The sequence below is a fragment of the Pleurodeles waltl genome, chromosome 7 (assembly GCF_031143425.1).
Source record: "Pleurodeles waltl isolate 20211129_DDA chromosome 7, aPleWal1.hap1.20221129, whole genome shotgun sequence".
NCBI classification, from domain to species: Eukaryota; Metazoa; Chordata; class Amphibia; order Caudata; family Salamandridae; genus Pleurodeles; species Pleurodeles waltl.
The window spans coordinates 494,194,279-494,206,928 of record NC_090446.1 but is presented as its reverse complement, the minus strand read 5'-3'; positions in this window follow the sequence as shown (position 1 = coordinate 494,206,928).

The following is a 12,650-nucleotide window of genomic DNA, read 5'->3' as shown; positions in this document are numbered from 1 at the left end:
GGAGCCACAAATTTCCTTCCACCCAGCGTTCCCCCAAGTCTCCCGATAAATATGATACCTCACTTGTGTGGGTAGGCCTAGCGCCCGCGACAGGAAACGCCGCAAAGCGCAACGTGGACACATCCAAATTTTTGGAAGAAAACAGAGGTGTTTTTTGCAAAGTGCCTACCTGTAGATTTTGGCCTCTAGCTCAGCCGGCACCTAGGGAAACCTACCAAACCTGTGCATTTCTGAAAACTAGAGACTCAGGGGAATCCAAGGAGGGGTGACTTGCGGGGCTCGGACCAGGTTCTGTTACCCAGAATCCTTTGCAAACCTCAAAATTTGGCTAAAAAAACACATGTTCCTCACATTTCTGTGGCAGAAAGTTCTGGAATCTGAGAGGAGCCACAAATTTCCTTCCACCCAGCGTTCCCCCAAGTCTCCCGATAAAAATTATACCTCACTTGTGTGGGTAGGCCTAGCGCCCGCGACAGGAAACGCCCCAAAGCGCAACGTGGACACATCCAAATTTTTGGAAGAAAACAGAGGTGTTTTTTGCGAAGTGCCTACCTGTAGATTTTGGCCTCTAGCTCAGCCGGCACCTAGGGAAACCTACCAAACCTGTGCATTTCTGAAAACTAGAGACCTAGGGGAATCCAAGATGGGGTGACTTGCGGGGCTCGGACCAGGTTCTGTTACCCAGAATCCTTTGCAAACTTCAAAATTTGGCTAAAAAAACACATGTTCCTCACATTTCTGTGGCAGAAAGTTCTGGAATCTGAGAGGAGCCACAAATTTCCTTCCACCCATCGTTCCCCCAAGTCTCCCGATAAATATGATACCTCACTTGTGTGAGTAGGCCTAGCGCCCGCGACAGGAAACACCGCAAAGCGCAACGTGGACACATCCACATTTTTGGAAGAAAACAGAGGTGTTTTTTGCAAAGTGCATACCTGTAGATTTTGGCCTCTAGCTCAGCCGGCACCTAGGGAAACCTACCAAACCTGTGCATTTCTGAAAACTAGAGACCTAGGGGAATCCAAGATGGGGTGACTTGCGGGGCTCGGACCAGGTTCTGTTACCCAGAATCCTTTGCAAACTTCAAAATTTGGCTAAAAAAACACATGTTCCTCACATTTCTGTGGCAGTAAGTTCTGGAATCTGAGAGGAGCCACAAATTTCCTTCCACCCAGCGTTCCCCTAAGTCTCCCGATAAAAATGATACCTCACTTGTGTGGGTAGGCCTAGCGCCCGCAACAGGAAACGCCCCAAAGCGCAACGTGGACACATCAAAATTTTTGGAAGAAAAGAGAGGTGTTTTTTGCGAAGTGCCTACCTGTAGATTTTGGCCTCTAGCTCAGCCGGCACCTAGGGAAATCTACCAAACCTGTGCATTTCTGAAAACTAGAGACCTAGGGGAATCCAAGGAGGGGTGACTTGCGGGGCTCGGACCAGGTTCTGTTACCCAGAATCCTTTGTAAACCTCAAAATTTGGCTACAAAAACACATGTTCCTCACATTTCTGTGGCAGAAAGTTCTGGAATCTGAGAGGAGCCACAAATGTCCTTCCACCCAGCGTTCCCCCAAGTCTCCCGATAAATATGATACCTCACTTGTGTGGGTAGGCCTAGCGCCCGCGACAGGAAACGCCGCAAAGCGCAACGTGGACACATCCAAATTTTTGGAAGAAAACAGAGGTGTTTTTTGCGAAGTGCCTACCTGTAGATTTTGGCCTCTAGCTCAGCCGGCACCTAGGGAAACCTACCAAACCTGTGCATTTCTGAAAACTAGAGACCTAGGGGAATCCAAGGAGGGGTGACTTGCGGGGCTCGGACCAGGTTCTGTTACCCAGAATCTTTTGCAAACCTCAAAATTTGGCTAAAAAAACACATGTTCCTCACATTTCTGTGGCAGAAAGTTCTGGAATCTGAGAGGAGCCACAAATTTCCTTCCACCCAGCGTTCCCCCAAGTCTCCCGATAAATATGATACCTCACTTGTGTGGGTAGGCCTAGCGCCCGCGACAGGAAACGCCGCAAAGCGCAACGTGGACACATCCACATTTTTGGAAGAAAACAGAGGTGTTTTTTGCAAAGTGCCTACCTGTAGATTTTGGCCTCTAGCTCAGCCGGCACCTAGGGAAACCTACCAAACCTGTGCATTTCTGAAAACTAGAGACCCAGGGGAATCCAAGGAGGGGTGACTTGCGGGGCTCGGACCAGGTTCTGTTACCCAGAATCCTTTGCAAACCTCAAAATTTGGCTAAAAAAACACATGTTCCTCACATTTCTGTGGCAGAAAGTTCTGGAATCTGAGAGGAGCCACAAATTTCCTTCCACCCAGCGTTCCCCCAAGTCTCCCGATAAAAATTATACCTCACTTGTGTGGGTAGGCCTAGCGCCCGCGACAGGAAACGCCCCAAAGCGCAACGTGGACACATCCAAATTTTTGGAAGAAAACAGAGGTGTTTTTTGCGAAGTGCCTACCTGTAGATTTTGGCCTCTAGCTCAGCCGGCACCTAGGGAAACCTACCAAACCTGTGCATTTCTGAAAACTAGAGACCTAGGGGAATCCAAGATGGGGTGACTTGCGGGGCTCGGACCAGGTTCTGTTACCCAGAATCCTTTGCAAACTTCAAAATTTGGCTAAAAAAACACATGTTCCTCACATTTCTGTGGCAGAAAGTTCTGGAATCTGAGAGGAGCCACAAATTTCCTTCCACCCATCGTTCCCCCAAGTCTCCCGATAAATATGATACCTCACTTGTGTGAGTAGGCCTAGCGCCCGCGACAGGAAACGCCGCAAAGCGCAACGTGGACACATCCAAATTTTTGGAAGAAAACAGAGGTGTTTTTTGCAAAGTGCATACCTGTAGATTTTGGCCTCTAGCTCAGCCGGCACCTAGGGAAACCTACCAAACCTGTGCATTTCTGAAAACTAGAGACCTAGGGGAATCCAAGATGGGGTGACTTGCGGGGCTCGGACCAGGTTCTGTTACCCAGAATCCTTTGCAAACTTCAAAATTTGGCTAAAAAAACACATGTTCCTCACATTTCTGTGGCAGAAAGTTCTGGAATCTGAGAGGAGCCACAAATTTCCTTCCACCCAGCGTTCCCCTAAGTCTCCCGATAAAAATGATACCTCACTTGTGTGGGTAGGCCTAGCGCCCGCGACAGGAAACGCCCCAAAGCGCAACGTGGACACATCAAAATTTTTGGAAGAAAAGAGAGGTGTTTTTTGCGAAGTGCCTACCTGTAGATTTTGGCCTCTAGCTCAGCCGGCACCTAGGGAAATCTACCAAACCTGTGCATTTCTGAAAACTAGAGACCTAGGGGAATCCAAGATGGGGTGACTTGCGGGGCTCGGACCAGGTTCTGTTACCCAGAATCCTTTGCAAACTTCAAAATTTGGCTAAAAAAACACATGTTCCTCACATTTCTGTGGCAGAAAGTTCTGGAATCTGAGAGGAGCCACAAATTTCCTTCCACCAAGCGTTCCCCCAAGTCTCCCGATAAAAATGATACCTCACTTGTGTGGGTAGGCCTAGCGCCCGCGACAGGAAACGCCCCAAAGCGCAACGTGGACACATCAAAATTTTTGGAAGAAAAGAGAGGTGTTTTTTGCGAAGTGCCTACCTGTAGATTTTGGCCTCTAGCTCAGCCGGAACCTAGGGAAACCTACCAAACCTGTGCTTTTCTGAAAACTAGAGACCTAGGGGAATCCAAGGAGGGGTGACTTGCGGGTCTCGGACCAGGTTCTGTTACCCAGAATCCTTTGTAAACCTCCAAATTTGGCTAAAAAAACACATGTTCCTCACATTTCTGTGGCAGAAAGTTCTGGAATCTGAGAGGAGCCACAAATTTCCTTCCACCCAGCGTTCCCCCAAGTCTCCCGATAAATATGATACCTCACTTGTGTGGGTAGGCCTAGCGCCCGCGACAGGAAACGCCGCAAAGCGCAACGTGGACACATCCACATTTTTGGAAGAAAACAGAGGTGTTTTTTGCAAAGTGCCTACCTGTAGATTTTGGCCTCTAGCTCAGCCGGCACCTAGGGAAACCTACCAAACCTGTGCATTTCTGAAAACTAGAGACCCAGGGGAATCCAAGGAGGGGTGACTTGCGGGGCTCGGACCAGGTTCTGTTACCCAGAATCCTTTGCAAACCTCAAAATTTGGCTAAAAAAACACATGTTCCTCACATTTCTGTGGCAGAAAGTTCTGGAATCTGAGAGGAGCCACAAATTTCCTTCCACCCAGCGTTCCCCCAAGTCTCCCGATAAAAATTATACCTCACTTGTGTGGGTAGGCCTAGCGCCCGCGACAGGAAACGCCCCAAAGCGCAACGTGGACACATCCAAATTTTTGGAAGAAAACAGAGGTGTTTTTTGCGAAGTGCCTACCTGTAGATTTTGGCCTCTAGCTCAGCCGGCACCTAGGGAAACCTACCAAACCTGTGCATTTCTGAAAACTAGAGACCTAGGGGAATCCAAGATGGGGTGACTTGCGGGGCTCGGACCAGGTTCTGTTACCCAGAATCCTTTGCAAACTTCAAAATTTGGCTAAAAAAACACATGTTCCTCACATTTCTGTGGCAGAAAGTTCTGGAATCTGAGAGGAGCCACAAATTTCCTTCCACCCATCGTTCCCCCAAGTCTCCCGATAAATATGATACCTCACTTGTGTGAGTAGGCCTAGCGCCCGCGACAGGAAACGCCGCAAAGCGCAACGTGGACACATCCAAATTTTTGGAAAAAAACAGAGGTGTTTTTTGCAAAGTGCATACCTGTAGATTTTGGCCTCTAGCTCAGCCGGCACCTAGGGAAACCTACCAAACCTGTGCATTTCTGAAAACTAGAGACCCAGGGGAATCCAAGGAGGGGTGACTTGCGGGGCTCGGACCAGGTTCTGTTACCCAGAATCCTTTGCAAACCTCAAAATTTGGCTAAAAAAACACATGTTCCTCACATTTCTGTGGCAGAAAGTTCTGGAATCTGAGAGGAGCCACAAATTTCCTTCCACCCAGCGTTCCCCCAAGTCTCCCGATAAAAATTATACCTCACTTGTGTGGGTAGGCCTAGCGCCCGCGACAGGAAACGCCCCAAAGCGCAACGTGGACACATCCAAATTTTTGGAAGAAAACAGAGGTGTTTTTTGCGAAGTGCCTACCTGTAGATTTTGGCCTCTAGCTCAGCCGGCACCTAGGGAAACCTACCAAACCTGTGCATTTCTGAAAACTAGAGACCTAGGGGAATCCAAGATGGGGTGACTTGCGGGGCTCGGACCAGGTTCTGTTACCCAGAATCCTTTGCAAACTTCAAAATTTGGCTAAAAAAACACATGTTCCTCACATTTCTGTGGCAGAAAGTTCTGGAATCTGAGAGGAGCCACAAATTTCCTTCCACCCATCGTTCCCCCAAGTCTCCCGATAAATATGATACCTCACTTGTGTGAGTAGGCCTAGCGCCCGCGACAGGAAACGCCGCAAAGCGCAACGTGGACACATCCAAATTTTTGGAAGAAAACAGAGGTGTTTTTTGCAAAGTGCATACCTGTAGATTTTGGCCTCTAGCTCAGCCGGCACCTAGGGAAACCTACCAAACCTGTGCATTTCTGAAAACTAGAGACCTAGGGGAATCCAAGATGGGGTGACTTGCGGGGCTCGGACCAGGTTCTGTTACCCAGAATCCTTTGCAAACTTCAAAATTTGGCTAAAAAAACACATGTTCCTCACATTTCTGTGGCAGAAAGTTCTGGAATCTGAGAGGAGCCACAAATTTCCTTCCACCCAGCGTTCCCCTAAGTCTCCCGATAAAAATGATACCTCACTTGTGTGGGTAGGCCTAGCGCCCGCGACAGGAAACGCCCCAAAGCGCAACGTGGACACATCAAAATTTTTGGAAGAAAAGAGAGGTGTTTTTTGCGAAGTGCCTACCTGTAGATTTTGGCCTCTAGCTCAGCCGGCACCTAGGGAAATCTACCAAACCTGTGCATTTCTGAAAACTAGAGACCTAGGGGAATCCAAGATGGGGTGACTTGCGGGGCTCGGACCAGGTTCTGTTACCCAGAATCCTTTGCAAACTTCAAAATTTGGCTAAAAAAACACATGTTCCTCACATTTCTGTGGCAGAAAGTTCTGGAATCTGAGAGGAGCCACAAATTTCCTTCCACCAAGCGTTCCCCCAAGTCTCCCGATAAAAATGATACCTCACTTGTGTGGGTAGGCCTAGCGCCCGCGACAGGAAACGCCCCAAAGCGCAACGTGGACACATCAAAATTTTTGGAAGAAAAGAGAGGTGTTTTTTGCGAAGTGCCTACCTGTAGATTTTGGCCTCTAGCTCAGCCGGAACCTAGGGAAACCTACCAAACCTGTGCTTTTCTGAAAACTAGAGACCTAGGGGAATCCAAGGAGGGGTGACTTGCGGGTCTCGGACCAGGTTCTGTTACCCAGAATCCTTTGTAAACCTCCAAATTTGGCTAAAAAAACACATGTTCCTCACATTTCTGTGGCAGAAAGTTCTGGAATCTGAGAGGAGCCACAAATTTCCTTCCACCCAGCGTTCCCCCAAGTCTCCCGATAAATATGATACCTCACTTGTGTGGGTAGGCCTAGCGCCCGCGACAGGAAACGCCGCAAAGCGCAACGTGGACACATCCAAATTTTTGGAAGAAAACAGAGGTGTTTTTTGCAAAGTGCCTACCTGTAGATTTTGGCCTCTCGCTCAGCCGGCACCTAGGGAAACCTACCAAACCTGTGCATTTCTGAAAACTAGAGACCTAGGGGAATCCAAGGAGGGGTGACTTGCGGGGCTCGGACCAGGTTCTGTTACCCAGAATCCTTTGCAAACCTCAAAATTTGGCTAAAAAAACACATGTTCCTCACATTTCTGTGGCAGAAAGTTCTGGAATCTGAGAGGAGCCACAAATTTCCTTCCACCCAGCCTTCCCCAAGTCTCCCGATAAAAATGATACCTCACTTGTGTGGGTAGGCCTAGCGCCCGCGACAGGAAACGCCCCAAAGCGCAACATGGACACATCCAAATTTTTGGAAGAAAACAGAGGTGTTTTTTGCGAAGTGCCTACCTGTAGATTTTAGCCTCTAGCTCAGCCGGCACCTAGGGAAACCTACCAAACCTGTGCATTTCTGAAAACTAGAGACCTAGGGGAATCCAAGGAGGGGTGACTTGCGGGGCTCGGACCAGATTCTGTTACCCAGAATCCTTTGTAAACCTCAAAATTTGGCTAAAAAAACACATGTTCCTCACATTTCTGTGGCAGAAAGTTCTGGAATCTGAGAGGAGCCACAAATGTCCTTCCACCCAGCGTTCCCCCAAGTCTCCCGATAAATATGATACCTCACTTGTGTGGGTAGGCCTAGCGCCTGCGACAGGAAACGCCGCAAAGCGCAACGTGGACACATCCAAATTTTTGGAAGAAAACAGAGGTGTTTTTTGCGAAGTGCCTACCTGTAGATTTTGGCCTCTAGCTCAGCCGGCACCTAGGGAAACCTACCAAACCTGTGCATTTCTGAAAACTAGAGACGTAGGGGAATCCAAGGAGGGGTGACTTGCGGGGCTCGGACCAGGTTCTGTTACCCAGAATCTTTTGCAAACCTCAAAATTTGGCTAAAAAAACACATGTTCCTCACATTTCTGTGGCAGAAAGTTCTGGAATCTGAGAGGAGCCACAAATTTCCTTCCACCCAGCGTTCCCCCAAGTCTCCCGATAAAAATTATACCTCACTTGTGTGGGTAGGCCTAGCGCCCGCGACAGGAAACGCCCCAAAGCGCAACGTGGACACATCCACATTTTTGGAAGAAAACAGAGGTGTTTTTTGCGAAGTGCCTACCTGTAGATTTTGGCCTCTAGCTCAGCCGGCACCTAGGGAAACCTACCAAACCTGTGCATTTCTGAAAACTAGAGACCTAGGGGAATCCAAGATGGGGTGACTTGCGGGGCTCGGACCAGGTTCTGTTACCCAGAATCCTTTGCAAACTTCAAAATTTGGCTAAAAAAACACATGTTCCTCACATTTCTGTGGCAGAAAGTTCTGGAATCTGAGAGGAGCCACAAATTTCCTTCCACCCAGCGTTCCCCTAAGTCTCCCGATAAAAATGATACCTCACTTGTGTGGGTAGGCCTAGCGCCCGCGACAGGAAACGCCCCAAAGCGCAACGTGGACACATCAAAATTTTTGGAAGAAAAGAGAGGTGTTTTTTGCGAAGTGCCTACCTGTAGATTTTGGCCTCTAGCTCAGCCGGCACCTAGGGAAATCTACCAAACCTGTGCATTTCTGAAAACTAGAGACCTAGGGGAATCCAAGGAGGGGTGACTTGCGGGGCTCGGACCAGGTTCTGTTACCCAGAATCCTTTGTAAACCTCAAAATTTGGCTACAAAAACACATGTTCCTCACATTTCTGTGGCAGAAAGTTCTGGAATCTGAGAGGAGCCACAAATGTCCTTCCACCCAGCGTTCCCCCAAGTCTCCCGATAAATATGATACCTCACTTGTGTGGGTAGGCCTAGCGCCCGCGACAGGAAACGCCGCAACGTGGACACATCCAAATTTTTGGAAGAAAACAGAGGTGTTTTTTGCGAAGTGCCTACCTGTAGATTTTGGCCTCTAGCTCAGCCGGCACCTAGGGAAACCTACCAAACCTGTGCATTTCTGAAAACTAGAGACCTAGGGGAATCCAAGGAGGGGTGACTTGCGGGGCTCGGACCAGGTTCTGTTACCCAGAATCTTTTGCAAACCTCAAAATTTGGCTAAAAAAACACATGTTCCTCACATTTCTGTGGCAGAAAGTTCTGGAATCTGAGAGGAGCCACAAATTTCCTTCCACCCAGCGTTCCCCCAAGTCTCCCGATAAATATGATACCTCACTTGTGTGGGTAGGCCTAGCGCCCGCGACAGGAAACGCCGCAAAGCGCAACGTGGACACATCCACATTTTTGGAAGAAAACATAGGTGTTTTTTGCAAAGTGCCTACCTGTAGATTTTGGCCTCTAGCTCAGCCGGCACCTAGGGAAACCTACCAAACCTGTGCATTTCTGAAAACTAGAGACCCAGGGGAATCCAAGGAGGGGTGACTTGCGGGGCTCGGACCAGGTTCTGTTACCCAGAATCCTTTGCAAACCTCAAAATTTGGCTAAAAAAACACATGTTCCTCACATTTCTGTGGCAGAAAGTTCTGGAATCTGAGAGGAGCCACAAATTTCCTTCCACCCAGCGTTCCCCCAAGTCTCCCGATAAAAATTATACCTCACTTGTGTGGGTAGGCCTAGCGCCCGCGACAGGAAACGCCCCAAAGCGCAACGTGGACACATCCAAATTTTTGGAAGAAAACAGAGGTGTTTTTTGCGAAGTGCCTACCTGTAGATTTTGGCCTCTTGCTCAGCCGGCACCTAGGGAAACCTACCAAACCTGTGCATTTCTGAAAACTAGAGACCTAGGGGAATCCAAGATGGGGTGACTTGCGGGGCTCGGACCAGGTTCTGTTACCCAGAATCCTTTGCAAACTTCAAAATTTGGCTAAAAAAACACATGTTCCTCACATTTCTGTGGCAGAAAGTTCTGGAATCTGAGAGGAGCCACAAATTTCCTTCCACCAAGCGTTCCCCCAAGTCTCCCGATAAAAATGATACCTCACTTGTGTGGGTAGGCCTAGCGCCCGCGACAGGAAACGCCCCAAAGCGCAACGTGGACACATCAAAATTTTTGGAAGAAAAGAGAGGTGTTTTTTGCGAAGTGCCTACCTGTAGATTTTGGCCTCTAGCTCAGCCGGAACCTAGGGAAACCTACCAAACCTGTGCTTTTCTGAAAACTAGAGACCTAGGGGAATCCAAGGAGGGGTGACTTGCGGGGCTCGGACCAGGTTCTGTTACCCAGAATCCTTTGTAAACCTCCAAATTTGGCTAAAAAAACACATGTTCCTCACATTTCTTTGGCAGAAAGTTCTGGAATCTGAGAGGAGCCACAAATTTCCTTCCACCCAGCGTTCCCCCAAGTCTCCCGATAAATATGATACCTCACTTGTGTGGGTAGGCCTAGCGCCCGCGACAGGAAACGCCGCAAAGCGCAACGTGGACACATCCAAATTTTTGGAAGAAAACAGAGGTGTTTTTTGCAAAGTGCCTACCTGTAGATTTTGGCCTCTCGCTCAGCCGGCACCTAGGGAAACCTACCAAACCTGTGCATTTCTGAAAACTAGAGACCTAGGGGAATCCAAGGAGGGGTGACTTGCGGGGCTCGGACCAGGTTCTGTTACCCAGAATCCTTTGCAAACCTCAAAATTTGGCTAAAAAAACACATGTTCCTCACATTTCTGTGGCAGAAAGTTCTGGAATCTGAGAGGAGCCACAAATTTCCTTCCACCCAGCCTTCCCCAAGTCTCCCGATAAAAATGATACCTCACTTGTGTGGGTAGGCCTAGCGCCCGCGACAGGAAACGCCCCAAAGCGCAACATGGACACATCCAAATTTTTGGAAGAAAAGAGAGGTGTTTTTTGCGAAGTGCCTACCTGTAGATTTTAGCCTCTAGCTCAGCCGGCACCTAGGGAAACCTACCAAACCTGTGCATTTCTGAAAACTAGAGACCTAGGGGAATCCAAGGAGGGGTGACTTGCGGGGCTCGGACCAGATTCTGTTACCCAGAATCCTTTGTAAACCTCAAAATTTGGCTAAAAAAACACATGTTCCTCACATTTCTGTGGCAGAAAGTTCTGGAATCTGAGAGGAGCCCCAAATTTCCTTCCACCCAGCGTTCCCCCAAGTCTCCCGATAAATATGATACCTCACTTGTGTGGGTAGGCCTAGCGCCCGCGACAGGAAACGCCGCAAAGCACAACGTGGACACATCCAAATTTTTGGAAGAAAACAGAGGTGTTTTTTGCGAAGTGCCTACCTGTAGATTTTGGCCTCTAGCTCAGCCGGCACCTAGGGAAACCTACCAAACCTGTGCATTTCTGAGAACTAGAGACCCAGGGGAATCCAAGGAGGGGTGACTTGCGGGGCTCGGACCAGGTTCTGTTACCCAGAATCCTTTGCAAACCTCAAAATTTGGCTAAAAAAACACATGTTCCTCACATTTCTGTGGCAGAAAGTTCTGGAATCTGAGAGGAGCCACAAATTTCCTTCCACCCAGCGTTCCCCCAAGTCTCCCGATAAAAATTATACCTCACTTGTGTGGGTAGGCCTAGCGCCCGCGACAGGAAACGCCCCAAAGCGCAACGTGGACACATCCACATTTTTGGAAGAAAACAGAGGTGTTTTTTGCGAAGTGCCTACCTGTAGATTTTGGCCTCTAGCTCAGCCGGCACCTAGGGAAACCTACCAAACCTGTGCATTTCTGAAAACTAGAGACCTAGGGGAATCCAAGATGGGGTGACTTGCGGGGCTCGGACCAGGTTCTGTTACCCAGAATCCTTTGCAAACTTCAAAATTTGGCTAAAAAAACACATGTTCCTCACATTTCTGTGGCAGAAAGTTCTGGAATCTGAGAGGAGCCACAAATTTCCTTCCACCCAGCGTTCCCCTAAGTCTCCCGATAAAAATGATACCTCACTTGTGTGGGTAAGCCTAGCGCCTGCGACAGGAAACGCCCCAAAGCGCAACGTGGACACATCAAAATTTTTGGAAGAAAAGAGAGGTGTTTTTTGCGAAGTGCCTACCTGTAGATTTTGGGCTCTAGCTCAGCCGGCACCTAGGGAAATCTACCAAACCTGTGCATTTCTGAAAACTAGAGACCTAGGGGAATCCAAGGAGGGGTGACTTGCGGGGCTCGGACCAGGTTCTGTTACCCAGAATCCTTTGTAAACCTCAAAATTTGGCTACAAAAACACATGTTCCTCACATTTCTGTGGCAGAAAGTTCTGGAATCTGAGAGGAGCCACAAATGTCCTTCCACCCAGCGTTCCCCCAAGTCTCCCGATAAATATGATACCTCACTTGTGTGGGTAGGCCTAGCGCCCGCGACAGGAAACGCCGCAACGTGGACACATTCAAATTTTTGGAAGAAAACAGAGGTGTTTTTGGCGAAGTGCCTACCTGTAGATTTTGGCCTCTAGCTCAGCCGGCACCTAGGGAAACCTACCAAACCTGTGCATTTCTGAAAACTAGAGACCTAGGGGAATCCAAGGAGGGGTGACTTGCGGGGCTCGGACCAGGTTCTGTTACCCAGAATCTTTTGCAAACCTCAAAATTTGGCTAAAAAAACACATGTTCCTCACATTTCTGTGGCAGAAAGTTCTGGAATCTGAGAGGAGCCACAAATTTCCTTCCACCCAGCGTTCCCCCAAGTCTCCCGATAAATATGATACCTCACTTGTGTGGGTAGGCCTAGCGCCCGCGACAGGAAACGCCGCAAAGCGCAACGTGGACACATCCACATTTTTGGAAGAAAACAGAGGTGTTTTTTGCAAAGTGCCTACCTGTAGATTTTGGCCTCTAGCTCAGCCGGCACCTAGGGAAACCTACCAAACCTGTGCATTTCTGAAAATTAGAGACCCAGGGGAATCCAAGGAGGGGTGACTTGCGGGGCTCGGACCAGGTTCTGTTACCCAGAATCCTTTGCAAACCTCAAAATTTGGCTAAAAAAACACATGTTCCTCACATTTCTGTGGCAGAAAGTTCTGGAATCTGAGAGGAGCCACAAATTTCCTTCCACCCAGC